The sequence below is a fragment of the Xyrauchen texanus genome, chromosome 39 (assembly GCF_025860055.1).
Source record: "Xyrauchen texanus isolate HMW12.3.18 chromosome 39, RBS_HiC_50CHRs, whole genome shotgun sequence".
NCBI lineage: Eukaryota > Metazoa > Chordata > Actinopteri > Cypriniformes > Catostomidae > Xyrauchen > Xyrauchen texanus.
The window spans coordinates 26801724-26819340 of NC_068314.1; the positions used below are offsets into that span (position 1 = coordinate 26801724).

A 17617-nucleotide genomic window follows, 5' to 3' on the forward strand; every position below is an offset into this window, starting at 1 on the left:
GTTTCACACAGGAATTTGAGATATGTCAACCTTTGGATCTCATAAGAGAAAAAAAAATGACATACTAAACCAGAATGGAACTATTGCTATTTATATGTCTGAAATTTGTATGTTTGAGGATGTATTCAAAGCAGCAAAAGTGGTGTTGTAGATGTAGACATTATCTGCCTTAAAGGAATAGTTCACCCACAAATGAAAATTCTCATCATTTGCTCACCCTCATGCCATCCAAGATGTGTATGACTTACTTTTTTCTGCTAAACACAAATTAAGAGTTTTATAAAAAGATCTTGGCTCTGTTCATCCAGTCAATGTAAGTGAATTGTGGCCAAAACTTTGAAGCTCAAAAAAGTACACAAAGGTAGCAAAAGTAATTAATATGACTCCAGTGGTTAAATCAATGTTTTGAATGTGATATAATAGGTGTAGGTGAGAAATAGATCCATATTTAAGTAATTTTTAGTATAAATGTCTACTTTCACTTGCACTTTCTTCTTTTGTTTTTGGCGATTCACATTCTTCATGCACATTGCAACCTACTGGGCGGGGAGGATAATTTGTAATAAAAAAGTGCTTAAATATTGATCTATTTCTCGCCCACACATATTATATTGCTTCGGAAGATATGGATTTAACCATTGGAGTCGTATGGATTGTTTTTATGCTGCATTTATGTGCTTTTTAAAGTGTCAAAGTTCTGTCCACCATTCACTTGCATTGAATGGACCAACAGAGCTGAGATGTTCTTCTAAAAATCTTTGTTTGACTTTAGCAGATGAAAGTAAGTCATACACATCTGGGATGGCATGAGGGTGAGTAAATTTTCATTTTTGGGGGGAACTATTCCTTTAAAGAGTTGAACACAAAAGCAGATGTTTTGCAGAATGACAGCCTCGGTCACCTTTTGCTTTTATTGCGTCTTTATTCCTTACAAGTCATTCAGGGTTCAACCATCACGAAGGTGAGTAAATTATTACAGAATTTCCATTTATTATCTCTTTGATGCCTTGACTAGAGAGCACTGGGAATATGTAGAACTCATATTCTACAACCTAATATTGAGAAAAGTTTGCTGTTATCTGTGACTGTGCACTAGATAGAGGTAGTGTTATTCTTGAATCAGTTTGCCTAAACCATGTCCATGGCAATCTCACTAAAACTGCAAAACTACATTGAGCAGTTTAAAAAAACTTTCTATGTTGAAAGTGTTTGATAGAGACGGTGATGGAGGCCATCCTCATTTCCAGTCCAGAGGCTGTTATTGGGGTCTTTTTAACCTCTCTTAAAATGGAGCTAGGAGGGTGATCACCTTTCTATGAAAAGACCTGCATTTCCACTGACTTGAGAGCTGAACAAAGACATAACTGCCTATGGTAATACAGATTCTGCAGATAAACAAACATGGTGCAGGCCAGTCTTTGTTTATGAGTCTTAATCTGAGTTTTGAAGACATTATTACATCTAAAGGGGTTGCATGGTATACCGGTGCTATGGTAGTATTGCGATACTAAAGCTTCAAAATACTGACGGTGCCACTGTATTTTTTAAAAGGTAGTACTGTCAGTATAGTAGTAAATATTATTTTCCACTAAAACCTTAATTTGAATCAGACCTATCCTATGTCTGCAATAAGATTTAGGGATGCACCGATCTAATACCTGGATCGGTATCGGCTCTGATACTGACGTTTTTAAACGGATCAGGTATCAGTCCAACGAGGCCAATCCAAATCCGATACTATGTTAGTCATGTTCGTTACTGTCAAGCTCAAAAAAAATTACATAAAATAACTATTAAAACACAATTAAAAGTAATCCAAACGACTCCTGCATTTTATTCAAAGCCACTTGACAGTCAGTAGCTCTGTGAATCACAAATGCTGTGTTTTATAAGTAAAGATATAAAATGAACGTGCAACTCCAGAGTGTTAGTGAATGGCGCTGCTCTGTTGACAAGCCTGTGCCTATTTGTAGCCTTCACAGTGGTGCGCAATATTTGAGCGCTACACACGAGCAACATCTCAGATGTAGATGCTCAATAGTTTGGTTCACTTATTTGCATTTAGAATGGCTCCGAAGGTGCATTTTACCAGAATTTGAATAAAAAGTGAATTACACTACTGTGAACTTGCCTACAAACAAACACTTACAGGACTTCCTGGGGAGTTCAGAATGTCAAAATAAAAGCTTGAGGGTTTAAAAATTAAAGGTGTCATGGAGAGACTCACGGAGGCAGAGATATGAACTCCGTAGCAGGGTTGATTGAACAGATAATTGAAACAGTGCTGTAAACAACATGAGTAAATCCAGTTAAGCAGAGTGGCAAAAAGCAGGCGAGTAATATCCAGACAGGGTATAGACACAATGAACAGATAACTCACAACAGTCTTATGATACTTGCAGGCAATAATGAAGAAACTGGTATGTTTGACACAGTAGAAAGGTGTGGCGTCTCAGAGATACTATCGATGAGGTGTGTGTGTGTGCGCGCTTGCGTGCGTGCGAGAAAGAGAGAAAGAGAAAGGGGTATATATATGCAGTCCTTGATTAGCAAATAATGATATGCCGGTGCGTGTAATCAGAACTCAGGGGAGAGTGAGTGCTGTGTTGGCAGGGAGGGAGAGAGACTGGTGGATCCATGACAAAAGATGCACGATTGAGATCTATTACTATTATATATTATTATTATCATTTGTTTACAAATTATAATACAATTTAAGTTATATGGGTTCCAAAAAATAACCATGTGAATGAAAAATGAGCTGATATCTTACAACTAAATTGAACAAAAGTCCAGATACATGTTGAAATTTGAAAGAAGGTTTGTGTTTCTTTATACATTAAAGAGCACACCCAATTAGATCCACAAAATAATGTAAAGATATTCTAAACTGATCGGATCGGGATCGGTATCGGCCGATACTGAGATTTCCAATATCGAAATCAGATTGGAAGATAAAAAGTATTGGTGCAATGTTATTAACATTAAAAATGTAGTCTTTTCGAGTGGTGTCCCCTTCACAAATTGCCATTTAAGAGCACAAAATGCTTTTTAGAATATACACCTGTGGCGGGGTGGAGGGCAGGGCCGGGTCGTGATTCTACACACACGGTCCCTTATCAGGCTTATCAAGCCTCCGAGAGGGATAAAGGCCGACTGCGGAGGATTGTGCTGGAGAGAGAGATCGTTTACAGACATGTCCGTTATGTGTGTGTTTTGTCTTTTGTTTCAGTTTATAATGAAAATATTATTTATGTTGACAAGCCGGTTCTTGCCGCCTCCTTTCCATTGAACGTTACACCCCCTTATATAGTATTGTTTATTTTTCATTTCTGGCCTTCCCATGCTTCAAACACACACATCTGAATTTGGTGGTAGGGATAATATGGATTTAAATAAAACTTTGAAAAACTAAAAAAAAAAAAAAAAACACAAGTCGCATAGCAAGATTTGGAATTCATTAGCGTTCTGCCTGTTGAGACCGGAAAAACCCATCTGCTGTTAATATCGACAGCGATTTCAAGTCAAAACAGGAAACACCAGCAACATTATTAAACACCTTTGGTCACATCCCACTACTTTTTCGGATACACAAGTTAGTGCCACTTCATTTAACTTAAGTGCTTTATCTTAACATTTACAGATTTACCATTTCTCTGTAAAGTCGAACATTGAACTTTGTGGCGAGCAAGGTGGGGCAGAGCGGCATCTGGGCAGAGGGAGGTAAGGAAGATAAGTGGCAGATGAGTTTCACCTGTGTGCCACACTGGTCTCACATTCCAATGAAGGGCGGTGACAGTATTTGAGGAGACAGCAGCAGACGGGGACAAAGAGATGCATGAGCGATGTTTTTGTGTATGATGTTGTCTTTAACGTGTCTGCTGAAAAGCAGCACGTGTTGTGAATGTTACTGCTGAAAAGCCTTATTGTGTGATGCTGAAAAGTACAACATTAAATGTCTAAGTGTTTTGTCAAGCCGGTCCCAGCTTCCTCCGTTCCTGAATTGTTACACACTTGTTTAATTTTTTTCCAAAAACAAATGCATGGTGTTGAAAACTTCACACTCAGATCGGTTTGATCACGTCCCTTAGCCGTGTGATCAAACCTGTGTGTAATCTGCATTCATGCTGCTGTGAACCAGAAGAGGGGCTGAAGCGTATATAATAATGAAACAGCTGTTCAAACCAGTTTCTTCAACATCACACTATCTTTATTTTTATGTTACCAACATTCAAACAATCACAAAAATAATGGAATAAAAGTATAAAGCCACTTGAACTGGCTGTTTTGATGCAGTGACTTTAAAAAATATATATATATATTTATTACACCAAACTAAGAATGTAGTATGTAACAAGTTAGTCCATTTGAGCCTTCTCCCAGTTCATCCATCAGTTATTTTCACCATTTCCAGAGCAACAAGTGGAATGGCTAGTTTCTAAGAACCACCTTTGCTATGACAATCTCATGCAGCATTGCAACTAGATTTGTCTGCAGAGTTTTGCAGATTTGGTTGATTTGAAAAGTATTACATTGTATTTGTATAAATTGTTAAGAATTAACACACTATCATGTGCTACGATTTGGTATCGTGATACTTAAGCTGGTATAGTATTGTAAGATTTGATTGTGTTATTGTGACAACCCTAATCTAAAATCATTTAGCATCTTTATGAAATCACAAATTTGATGTAAATGTTAGAAGTTATTTAAATATCGGGGCTTTGAATTTAACACGTTATTGAAGTGCAATCAATTAACACATATAAAAAAGGAGGCACTTACCAGTACTTAACAAGAGAAGGCACACATCTTCTTAAGACTCAAAAAACGTTCGAGTATGTAGATAGACGAGCCTTATCTGATGTATGTTTAGATAAAACAAGCAACTAAAAAGACGAAAAAAGATGAAAATACTGAATGGATTTCTGGGGACAATAGGCCAATGATAAGCTTTTTGTGTAATGATTTAGTAATAAAACAGACAATTTCTATTGACTTCTAAAGTCATTTTATTAAATGCTCTCGTGTGCCATAATGCAATGTCTTTGAATTTTTCATTTGGGAGCTCTTCACATCAAATATTGATATGTATGCGATAGTGGTGCACCGAAATTTTAGGCCGATAATCACAGTTTTTTTAAAAACACTGAAATCAGCCTTTACAGATCTGATTATATTTTATTTTTATTTTTAAATTGCCCTTTTGCTACACTTTTACAAGTTATATACTGCAGTTATGTTTATGCCCCACACTGTAAAATTACAATCTCTTTACATTAATTGTGAAATGCTAACATTTATTTGAATAGAAAACAGTTATGAATACTTATGTTTAGTGGTCGTCCGATATATCGCAGAGGCCGATAAATTGGCCGATATTCTGACTTTTTTTAATTATTGCATCAGCCGATACATTTTCCCCTTTGGCCAATTTGTTTCTCAAGGGAGCTGAGAATCACCTGCTTGCATGTGAAGTGACTGAGACATGTAAACAACCAGTCTTGGTTTGTTTTGATGTTATGTGCCATTGTGTTACTACAAGAATAGACTGATGTGCAACACAGTGTAATTTAAACGGTTCGCAGCAGACACGTTAAAGTGCTCATCTGTTTCATTCTCCCTCTCCTAAACCGTTCCCTGTAACTGTTCTAATGATAAAACTTCTATTGTATACAGTCTGCAAATATGCAGATATCTCGTTAAACAGACATAATTCATGAACCTCACAAAAATGCAGCGTTTTCTTCCCGTCGAGCACTCATCTAATATCTTCCCCTGAAGTGCGTATTCTATCAGCCAGAATCAAAATTTCAGGATCAGGATCAAAAGTTCCTCTGATTCACAAATCATGATGAGAAGCCAAGCAGGTGATCCAGGCCATTTAATCTGTCAGGAGATTGAGGCTTGCGTTGGATAGGCAGGAGCATGTGAGTGAGACCAAAGTATTTCTAGCAAACCAGTCCACTATCGGCCATGTTTGGAATGCTCTCGGGAGACTATTTCCAATCATGAAAGTGCAGCTTCTATTTACTTGAATTGAGAAAGACCGAAATCTCCAAAACGGTTGGTCAAGATTACAAACAAAGAACATATTTCAAATCAGTAGAAAAATCTAATAACACATGTATAATAAGTAGTGCCGCTTTACCTCAGATTATGCAAAAAAAAAAAAAAAAAAAAGCAATTTTCCCTGCTTTTACAGCTAATGTGCATGAATGTTCTCGAGTTGATTGACAGGCGATGTCTGTATCTAAAAGGTGATTGGCTCTTTTACCTGTAAGGTGGGACTTGCTATCTACATCCCTTAACTGTTGTCTGCAGTTGTGTGTTCTAAGTTTTAGAATTCATTTTTAATTCTAATTCATTTTAATAGATGTGGCCCGTCTCCACTAAACAGTCACTGGTACAACTTCAAGGTAAAATCGCTTCACGTGTGCTATAAGTAAATGTCTTATTCACTACATACTGTATGTACAATTGGTTTGATTCTGTATTTTTTTAGAAAATGCAATCGCTTACGTGGACATGCCGTGATTGATTGACTACAATGTGTGCTGTTATTTCCGTCTTCCTAATATATTAACAATTTCTTCATGCAAATAACTTACAAATATTTTATGACTAAACAGAAATCAGAAGAAACTGCCATCTACCATTTAAAACACAATATTATCTTTTTAGATTATTTTCTACAAAGTTTAGTGTGAAATTGAGTAAATATAGTGCTAAATAAGAGTGTTTTTTTTTTTTATTATTATTATCTTGTTTGTTATTTACTATATTAAATTGCGTTATATATCAGAATTGTATCGGCCTATCAGCCTCCCTGCCCTCTGAATATTGGCATTGGCCATTAAAAAACCCATATTTGTTGACCACTACTTCTGTTATCACTAGCAAATATCATTGTGGCATACTGACAATCAGTAAACACCACGAGAGCATAACACCGCAGAGATGCGTTCAAAAACAAGAGAGATATGGAAGTTTTAAGTGTAGTTCTTGCAGGAATATCTCAGGATTTTTTCTTTCAAGCATCTCATCCAATCAAAATACAGCCTCCGCTTCATAAGCCTTCACATCCTTCTCATTGTTTGCGTACTTGCATTGTTTCCATTCCCTTCCACCCCATCATCACCAGTTTATGTCCCATCCTGGGCGGGGGTAAGCTCCTTACAATTCATACACATGTAATTCTTGCACATTTTTAAAACAAACCAGCATTTTCATCCAAATTACATCATGTCTGAAAGTGTAAATTTGTAAATGCTTAGTTATTTGCCACTATCCCACCCTCAATTGGCCGCAGTGTCATGCTTTAGGTTGATCACGCGCTTGTTTATTAGAGTAGTAGCAGTGTGTGATTTTCCGTGTGTTCAGAACTTAAATTTAGGCCCTTAAGAACGTTCGGCCGATTACATATTTAAGAATAAGATCAGATGATTTAGATAGGTGGCCGATCGATCTGTGCACCCGTAGTATGTGATTAAATCGCAAATTATGTTATATTATATTATTCATTTAATAAAAATTTTAATCGATTGAAAGCCCAATAAATATATAACAAAAATTCCTTCAGCAATTACTTAACAAATAAGATCATTTTTTATATAATAATTTTATTTCAGTGGAACAAGGAATATAAGGCAGCTTGAACGTGACAAATACATGACAGAAGAGGCTGTCCATTGTTATCCATCAGATACTTCCATTGTAGACGGCATTTTCGACTATAGTGGGAACAATAGAGTTTAATGCAATCTTGCTTTTCTATTTGTCCAGGCAGAATGATTCATTTCAGTTTTAAAAACTATGTGGTGAGGTTTAAGGGGCCAGGGCATAGTCAGTTGTTCTGTGGTGAACCTTGGCATTGGGCCAAATTAGGGAACAGCAACCCTGTTTTGGAAAATGGCTGTATTAGTTGAAGTGATTATCAAACCAAAAATGTGCCTAGACCAACACAGTCTGACATTTCGTACCCCCACAAGCTTCTTTTCCACCAACACACATATAATCACTGTGAAACCTTCTCTTCCACACACTTGCACAACTCCTGTATGGTGATCAGTGAAACGTGACTGAACAGAGGGCTGTGTGGTGAAGATCTTGCAGTTCATCATCAGATGAGGAAAAGAGAGTAGGGAGGAGACGCAGACAAGTCAAGCGTGGAGTTAAAGCTGCGAATGTGTGCTTGCTCCATGCAAGAGCTTCTCTACCTAGATCGTTTATCAATGACAATGAAGGCGATGGCCAAAGAAATCTGCTCATAGTCTCTCTCTTTTTCTCTACCTCTTTTCTCCCTCCATTTTTGTTTTCCCTCTCTTCCATCTACATCTCCATTCTCTCTCTTAGCACATTCTATCTGTCCTCTCCTTCAATTGCTCTCACCTAAGATGCACAATTAAGAGACACTTGAACATGGTTTTCATGTCATGTCAACCCAGCTCTAATTGAGAAAGCATATCATGATAAGCAGTCATAAGCATGATGTTCTCTAATGTTAGGATAGATACCCGGAGGATTGCTAACTTACTTGAGAGGTTTGTTTTCTTTGTTAAAGGAGTGTTTACCCAAACAGGAAAATTCTTTCATTATCTACTCACCCTGATAGTGCTCAAAATCTGAATGTTTTTCTTCCGCGGAACACAACAGGAAAAATTTGAAAAATCATCACATTGCCTTTTGCCAGATTGAGGGATGTTGATAATAACATTCATTTCAGAATGTTAAATGCACAAAGTAATCATATGGGTTCAGAAGACTTGGACTGTAGTTCATGTAGTTTAATTGATTTCATTTTTGGAGCCTGACAGCCCATAGTCACATTTATATCTACTCTGTGTGTGTGTGTGTGTGTGTGTGTGTATATATATATATATATTCATAATTTTATCATGTATTATACACATTTTTACTCAGAATTCTCTACAAAATGTTTTAAAAACAGAAAACGTCCACTGTCAACTAATAAGTCTGTGTGATGAGGAGGAGGGTGTGGCTGGGCCGTGATTGAGCACGGCTGGCGATGAATCAGCTGATCAGCGGGAGTGCGAGATAAGGGGAGGCCGGAGACGCCGGTTCGAGAGAGAGAGACGCACGTCGGCGTGTTGCATGTGTGTTTGTGTCCTTATTTTTTATGTTGTTTAAGTTCATTTATATCATTAAAGTTAATGTTTACTGTTCAGCTGGTTCCCGCCTTCTCCTTACCTGTCCTTAGACAGTTACTGTCTGTAAGTAGAATTGCCGATAATCTCAACATGCCCAAATACCTGCTTGTAAATGAAGTTACTGTTTACAAACACTCGGCTCCAGCAGATTATTGAGATTTTGGGCTTCTTTAAATTGGATTGGTGGATCAGAAAAGCTGAGGATTTTTCATAATTTATTATATTTCAAGGATCTCAGTCATTGTTATCATGTAAGATTTAATAAGACCCAATACCCCTGCATCTACTGTTGGTCGATTTAAACTTTTCACGAAGAAATCGCACAAAATCCAATTGCCAATACATTTTATTAATTTCAAGTGCAATTGCTAACAGGATGAGCAGGATCCTGTCTCAACCACTGCAGGGCATAGATTACTGTGAAAAGATATGCGAAAAAAATGATGTAGTACTTCTAAAATCATGTCTTGGCATTTATTTTGAAAGTAAGGAACTTTTTCAGTCAAAATCGGCTGTTATTAAGTTTGAACATGGAATATGATAATATTGAAGTCAAGTATTATTATTTACTTTGTGTGGACCAATAATTTAAGCAGCTAAGATGCAAATTGCATGTGTCATGTTAGTTTTAATTTTTATTTGCCTAATTTAAGCGTGTGAGGATGTGCATTCATCATTAGTCACTGGAGGTTTCACAAATGGTTAATAAGGTTTATTTCATCAGGAGTCGAGTCACGTGAATAAGGAATGTTTATGGCAGTGGAATTTCCTCAGACTCTACTTAGAATAGCAGCAAATTAAGTGCACAGTGACCTATGAGCCTAAATAGCACAATACATAGATCTTCATTTGATAAAATCTCACATTAAAGTCAAGCTAAAATAATCAAACTGTCACTGCCTATATAAGCACTCTGACCTGGCAGGTTCACATTTCTGTGAGGCAGCAAACGCAAGTGGTCATGTGCGTGGAGTTACACTGCTGCACTTAAAAATCCTCTTCAGGGTGCTTTGATTTTCAATGGTTTAACATCAAATGGCATTGAACTTGTCTAATTATTGTACTTAAAGTAACATACCAGAGCAAAAAGGAAAAAGCTATGTTTATCAAGCGCTGTAACTTTGCTTGGTGAAAAGAACCTAGAATTAAGTTTAAAGGTGTAACATTCACATTAAGTCACTTTTTTGCAACTTATTCAAAACACAGCAGGGAATTGTTTAATTAGTGTTAATGAAAGCAGTAACTTCTCTTTTAAGATACATAAGATATATCATTTGTATTTGAGTTCTTTTTTTATTTTTTATAATCCCACTACTTAGTAGGTCCTTGTGGTGGCGTGGTTACCCACCTCAATCTGGGTGGCAGAGGACAAGTCTCAGTCATCCACGCATTTTATCACATGGCTCGCTGTGTATGACACTGCAGAGACTCCCGCATGTGGAGGCTCATGCTTTCTCAAGCAATCCACACACATCTAATCACACACCCCATTGAGAGCGAGAACGACTAATCGTGACCACAATGAGGTTACCCAATGGGACTCTACCCTTCCTAGCAACCGACCAATTTGGTTGCTTAGAAGACGTGGCTGGAGTCACTCAGCACACCCTGGATTCGAACTCACGACTCCAGGGGTGGTAGTCAGCATCAATTCTCGCTGAGCTACCCAGGCCCCCTTGTATTTGATTTAATTAAAACTTCACATAGTGGATTGTGGGATATTACGGATCTTTGGACTTAAGATTTTTATTACAAATTAAGTCAAATCATAACACGCTGCATAAACACAGTACATGACATGGCTACTGCTTCTCTGGTGATAGCGTGATGTCAACTGAATGTACCTTCATGCTTTCCCGGCGATCGCTGACGTAATTGTAGGTTGGGATAAAACAAGGACATCAAGTGCTTGTTTTCTATCATGGTGTGGGCAGAAAAGGTTCATGATAATTTATGACGCTCCAACATTGTTTACATTGAGCCTGCTTCATCTCTTTGATCTGTGCATCGTCTTTCTTATGTGAACAGGATAATGGCAATGCAGAGTGCAATATAGTCACCCTTGTATCTACATCTACTGTCATGATTACTGTACATTTGTCCTGAAATTAATTAATTGAAGATCGATAAGCTTATTTGATTTAATTATTAATGACAATTAATCGATTTTCGACTTATCATTAACATCCCTACAATGAATGAAAAACAACACAGTACATAGAAAAACAGTGCAGACATACAGAAAATCATGTTTGAACAGCCCTAACTTGCTCTAATCTGAAAAACTGACCCAAACCCATTGGTAAAATCTGTTTTGTCGGAACTCGTGAAGTTCGGGTTTGGTTGGAGACTGCTACTGCATGTGTAGAACAGGGCCGCATCTAGGCATGGGCAGAATTTAGGCAAATACAGCATTAATCTTTTATTTTTTACTGTTTGTGCATTGGTTAAAATCTGAGGTGGGCTGTGTGTTGAGAAGTTTGAGAGAGGGCTGTAGACTGCCCCAACCAATCAAAAAATAAAACCAGAAAATTGCAGTATGTTTCTGTGTTATTATTGGCTGAAAGCAACTTCACTCCACACTCACGACTCTTTAGTAGTGGAGAAGCAGATTCTGACAGACATGACACAAGCGATAACATTAACAAGCAGAAGTATTTGCGTGCAATGCATAGATTTTTGGTGCTTATAAGGAAGTCTGTTAGTGGCACTGTTATTTCACAAACTCCCGCTTCAGAAATAAATCCCCAGCTGCCCCCCAAAATCACGATGCTGGTGGCAGCGAAATACTGGACCTAAATTTAAATGCACCATCCCAGCCAATATTAAATAGCTACCCCAAACATGCATTTGGGTCCATATCATGGCCATTTAATGCTGGATGGTACCATGCACGTCCATGGCTTGAATACAGTGTTTTGCAGGACGCATGATTCTGTTTCCCATGTCGTAAATTTGGTGTCGCTAATGAGAGAGATGTCGTTTTTTCCTCGCATGGTTATACCAATTGGAAAGCAGCACTGGAACGCAACATGCAGAAACATGCATCCAGCCACTGTCACATGCATTCTAAGAATTAAAATGTTAGGAGGCGTCTGGCAAAACTATAGACTGCATGCTAGTGGACAAAATGCAGTTGGAAAAAACAGATATTATGTGAAAAGCATTGGAGGTGTGGTTACATTCGTTGTTATAACCAGCAGCAACATTTAGCAGTTTTGCATGCCATCCAGTGTGATCCATTTGGGAAAAAGTTTTTTGACTTTGCCAGTTCCCTATACAACTTTTTCCATCACCACTACGTGGCTGAGAAGTATGATGTCCTTGTCTTAAACAATTATTGGAACTTCGATGGACAAGCCATTATGATATGACAAGGTGCATTATTGTGAATGAAGACATTCTTCTCAGCATCCTCTCAAACATTGCAGAGAATGATTTTGCCACCACTGATCTGAGCACTGAGGCAGCAGGCCTTTGATCCAAATCAAAAGGCACACATTTTTTTGAAACAGGGACATTTCTAGTCCGGGTACCTGGTGTCCTGAAACCAGCTAATGCTATTCTCCAGTCTTAGACAGTGGATATGTGTAAAGCTGGTGAGGTTGTCAGTGCATCCTGAGAGTCCCTAAAGGCAATTCGCAGAGATGAGTTTATGACATGTGGTGATTTACACTCTTCCAAGAGAAGAAGAACACTGAATACACAACTAGATGACAGTGTGTATTCCACAGTGGGCCACTCTGACTGTGATAATTCTACAATACTCCACAGTCAGTCTCTGAAGAGATCCTTGCTTTTTATTCTTGACAGGGCCATTGTTGAAATGGAAAATAGATTTTCCACAAAAAATGTTGACTTGATGAAAGCCGTATCTTGCCTTGTGCCAACGTCTAGTGCATTTCTAGATGCCACATTATTTGAGCCCTCTACATTTGCTTGCTGGCACTGCAGATAGTGTAAGTCTGGCAAATTAAATTCTTGTTGCCAAACCTGTGCTTACAAAACAATTTCCTGATGAAACAGACCTGTCAACTTTGTGCAAACACTTGCAAAGCTACAAAGATGCATTTTCAGAGCTACATAAATTGTATGTGTAACGACTTCAAGGAGGACACAGGAAAACAGGTTCCTTCAACTCAGGTATGTGAGCTTTTATTGGCTTTTACAGGGGTGCCACAACACGTCAGCTTCACAATAAACTTTAGCTTCACAATAGGCTTCCAGACCCAGACTCTCTCTCTCCCCTCTGCTGGGGGTATGCAACTGTATGCAACTGCCCTTTTCATTGGGGTGTCCTCAGCATCATGTGAGAGTTCCTTTTCAACTCTGTCATGGGTTCTGACCCCTTTTCGTCACTGTATGTTACACCAAAGAAAGAGTAATTTAATGATATTGGCCCATGAGAAGTCCAACACTAGTACCTTAGATATGGATGAATTTGCTAGGACTTTTGCTAGAAAAAAACAGGAGACTGATGCTGTAGATTATATTGGATCATTTAAGTAGTATCTCCTCAAAACAATTTTTCTATTTGTTTTCTATAAACTCAATACAATGTAATATAATCCAATCATCTATCTATCTATCTAAAGTACGATTAGGATCACAGTGAACATTCAAAATGATCAGTTGTCATGTGAAACAGTTTCACTAATAGTCTTTTCAACCACACAGTATCATTATTTCTTTGTTACAATAATTCAAATGATCACAGATGTACAGGGATAACGGTTTATAGTTCGGATATAAACACTGATGTCTACAGTAGTGATCAAAATAGAGTAAATCTCCTTTTGGAAGTAATTTCACGATTTAAATAACAATTGTATCAATTACATTGTTACACCAGTGACTGTTAAACAAGTGACTGTTAAAAAATGTGTTTGTTATTGAATTATTCATTCAAGGGATTTGTTCAAAAACACTGATTTATCCTGTAACGAAACCAGTGAAGTCTTTATGAGAGTCATTGAATCATTCATTCAAACCGATTAAAAAAACATAATTCAAATTAATGAAATATTTTAAATAGACTGCAGTAATTAAACATTTTTCAGAAACTCTAGTAAATGACATGTTTTGTTTAGTTGTCTATTCAGAATAATGGGAGAATCATGATCTGTATTTAAATATTTACTTTCCAATTTATCCCCACAATTGCCCACCCAGGATATCTGCCAGCCCACTCTCCCATAGCTGGCAAGAACCAGGCCTGGTGTAGAATAACCGAATAGTGATTTGGTATTCAAAAAGTGGTCCGTTGAACGGTAACCAAATGTCAACTGTCCATGCACAATACTAATACTGATTGCTTAATAAAGTGAATTGACATGTTATCACTGTCCATATAAGGCATGATAAGATGACCAGATTGTTTGTAACTGCCTCATCTTAGGACAGCTGGGAATCAAAACCTTTTAAGTTCTGTCATCATTTACTCTCCTTCATCTTTCCATACTTTCATTGTATGAGAAAAAGGACGCAGTGAAATTGAATGCTGACTGAGGTTAGAAGTCATACTGTTTTCAGCCATCATGAAGATGAGTAAATCATTTTTTTCTTGATTAATTTAGTTTATTTTTTTCAATTGCATTAACAACACTCCTGATTAACTACTTGACATTAATCTTTTGCGAATTCTAAAAGAGTGTAGTATTCCGATTTCCAGACAGTCAGTGTTTACTTGAGAGCAGCACAGCTGCAAGGTGAAGCTGATTAGTTTTGAGATGTTTTGTGAGTGTCCTTGTGTCTCTGTGTGAAGGAGTAGCAGTCAAATGCCAAGCACAGTGCTGCTTCTTTTTTTCTCACTGTAACAGTATGTGGATGGGCAAGGAGGAGGCAGGGACCGGCTGAACAGTAAACAAAGTTTAATGGTAAACTTAAAACCAACATAAACAAATGTGCAGTGCGGCCGCATGCTCTCGAGATCTCTCTCGAACCGGCACCTCCGGCCGCCCCTTATCTCACTCTCCCGCTGATCAGCTGATTCAGTGCCGGCCATGTCCTCCTGCTTGCCACACTCACTTAATCACTCACACTAATTAACCTCCTGGCTCTCAAACAAAAGGACATGAAAATAACTCTTAGTGCCCATATATGGCTTTGGTTTAGGGTGTATATAAAGTGATTATAATGGGTGTTACAAGTTATTAACTGTCAAAATATATTGTCAGTACATCTACTTCTAATATCAAACCCATATTCTATTTTGTCAGTTTTATTCACAGCAAAGCATATGAGAAACCGGAAATTATTGAGGTGAGAGTGGGAGAATCGGATCTGGACAAGATGCAAGCTGGAATCGAATCTCTATTTCCCATATGAGCACCTTGGCTCTATATAAATGGAGTATGTGTGTCAACTACTAAGACATGGTTTTGACCAAACCAAAATTTAAAAACCATGTTGATTAATTGATCTTGTAGTATTATTAGCCTCAAAGTAGCACTGTAGGTTTTATTGTGTATAGAAATGACATGCGTGTGGGTTGTTTCTGAACACAGTGATGCTCTTGCAAATTGCACAGATAATTTGAATGTGTTGCCCTTAAACAAATAATGTTGTTTCCCAGGTCAGCATATAATTATTATTATTAGTTTTTTTAAATCATCATATGCATGTTGCTGTCAATCACACAGTATAGTCAGGTAAAGCATTAGGCAATGTAAAATGTACCAAACGGGTAGTTTGCATTTGGAACAAGGGCCACATTAAACCTTGGTAAACAGCTAGGACTACGATCCATTTTTTTTATGTACATATTTGTTTTCTTTTTTTGCTGCTTTCATCTACTTTTAGTTCTGCTGTTATTTGTGTGGTGTGGGTTTTCCACAAGCACTGCAGTCAAATCAGAGCACTTTCTGAGAACACGAATCTTGAAAGCCAAATGCCATACTGTACGGCTTGCTTCCACTGACATGTTTATAATCTTTCGGCCTTGCAGATATTTCACAACTTTACAACTACCACTCTTAATCTTCAATCTCAGTCTCATACTTTCTCCCCCTCAGTTACCCTTTTCCTCATCCACTCTCCCATTAACTTCACTCAGTAAAGACCCCCTCCCAAGGCAACCTTTGGAATGACTGGTTCTGTAATTCGATATCCCTTATCACTTATTTGTTTCTAATAAACACAGGCGAGTACCTCTGCTGTGAATGGCCCTTTGCTCCGTGTGAACTTGCCTAGACACTTTTCCTTGAACATCCCTGGAATGTCCTGGGTGGCCTTACCTGAATTGTGCACTTGATAAACTGAACAGACAGTGTAGTGGAGAGACAATATTATTAAAGGGATGGTTCACGCAAAAATGAAAATTCTTTCATTTACTCACCCTCATGCCATCCCAGATGTTCGTGACTTTTTTCAGCTCTGCAAGTCCATACAATGCAAGTGAATGCTGACTAAAACTTTGAAGCTCCAAAAAGTATGTAAAGGCAGCATAAAAGTAATCCATGAGACTTCAGTGGTTTAGTCCATGTTATCTGAAGCGATCCAATCAGTTTTGGGTGAGAACATTTGTTTCTTATGAAAACAGGCCGAGGAGCTTCAAAATCCCCGGAATGGCCTGGGAAGACCAAAATATAACTCCTTTTTCACTGTACACCTACGTCTTTAGGCATGATAATGATTTCAAGCTTGATTACACACCTCCTAGTGCTTGACTCATGCGCGGAGTGTTAGATGTTCCTAGGAAGTGTAATTGAGCTTGAAAACATGATCGCCAAGGAGACTGCTGATGTCGTTATTTATGGTGAAATAGAAGTTTCATTTTTATCTGTTCTCACCCAAAAACATTTGGATTGCTTCAGAAGACATGGATTAAACCACTGGAGTCTTATGGATTACTTTTATTCTGCCTTTATATGTGCTTTTAGAGCTTTACAATTTTGGTCACCATTCAGTTGCATTGTATGAATCTACAGAGCTGAAATATTCTTAAGAAATAAGAAAGTCAAACACATCTGGGATGGCATGAGGGTGAGTTGGCTAAATGATGAGAGAATGTTTGGGTGAACAATTACTTTTAGGATGTGCACTGTGGAAACATGTGTACCTAAGGTTTGGGGAAAAACAAAACAATTTTAGGACTTTTGTTGGTATGTGAGCAGCTGACAGAAAATGTATTTAAATTGATGCATCCTACCAATCTTACAATGACTATGCTTAACAAGCTGACAGCGTGGAAGGCCTTAAACTTCTATGTTTCATCAGGGAAAGGTTGTAACTGTTTAAGCAAAACCTGTTCAGCACACCTGGACTTTTGCCCTTAAGCCTGATTTTGCTTTGCACCCAAATTGTTTTTTCAATGTTCTTGTCAAGACCAGCGAAAAACTGTGATTTCATGAGTTTTATGCATTGTCTGCTTTTTATAATTAGCTAATTTCTTTGTTGTACTGTGAATTTTACTGATTAAAAAATGCCTGGCTTCTTCCATTAAGTTG

At 37.7% G+C, this 17617-nt stretch overlaps 1 protein-coding gene across 1 annotated transcript in view; it reads left to right on the forward strand.

The window, feature by feature from the left end:
- Nucleotides 1–17617, forward strand: part of LOC127632373 (ataxin-7-like) — a 46352-nt gene that overhangs the window by 7167 nt on the left and 21568 nt on the right. The window lies entirely within an intron of this gene.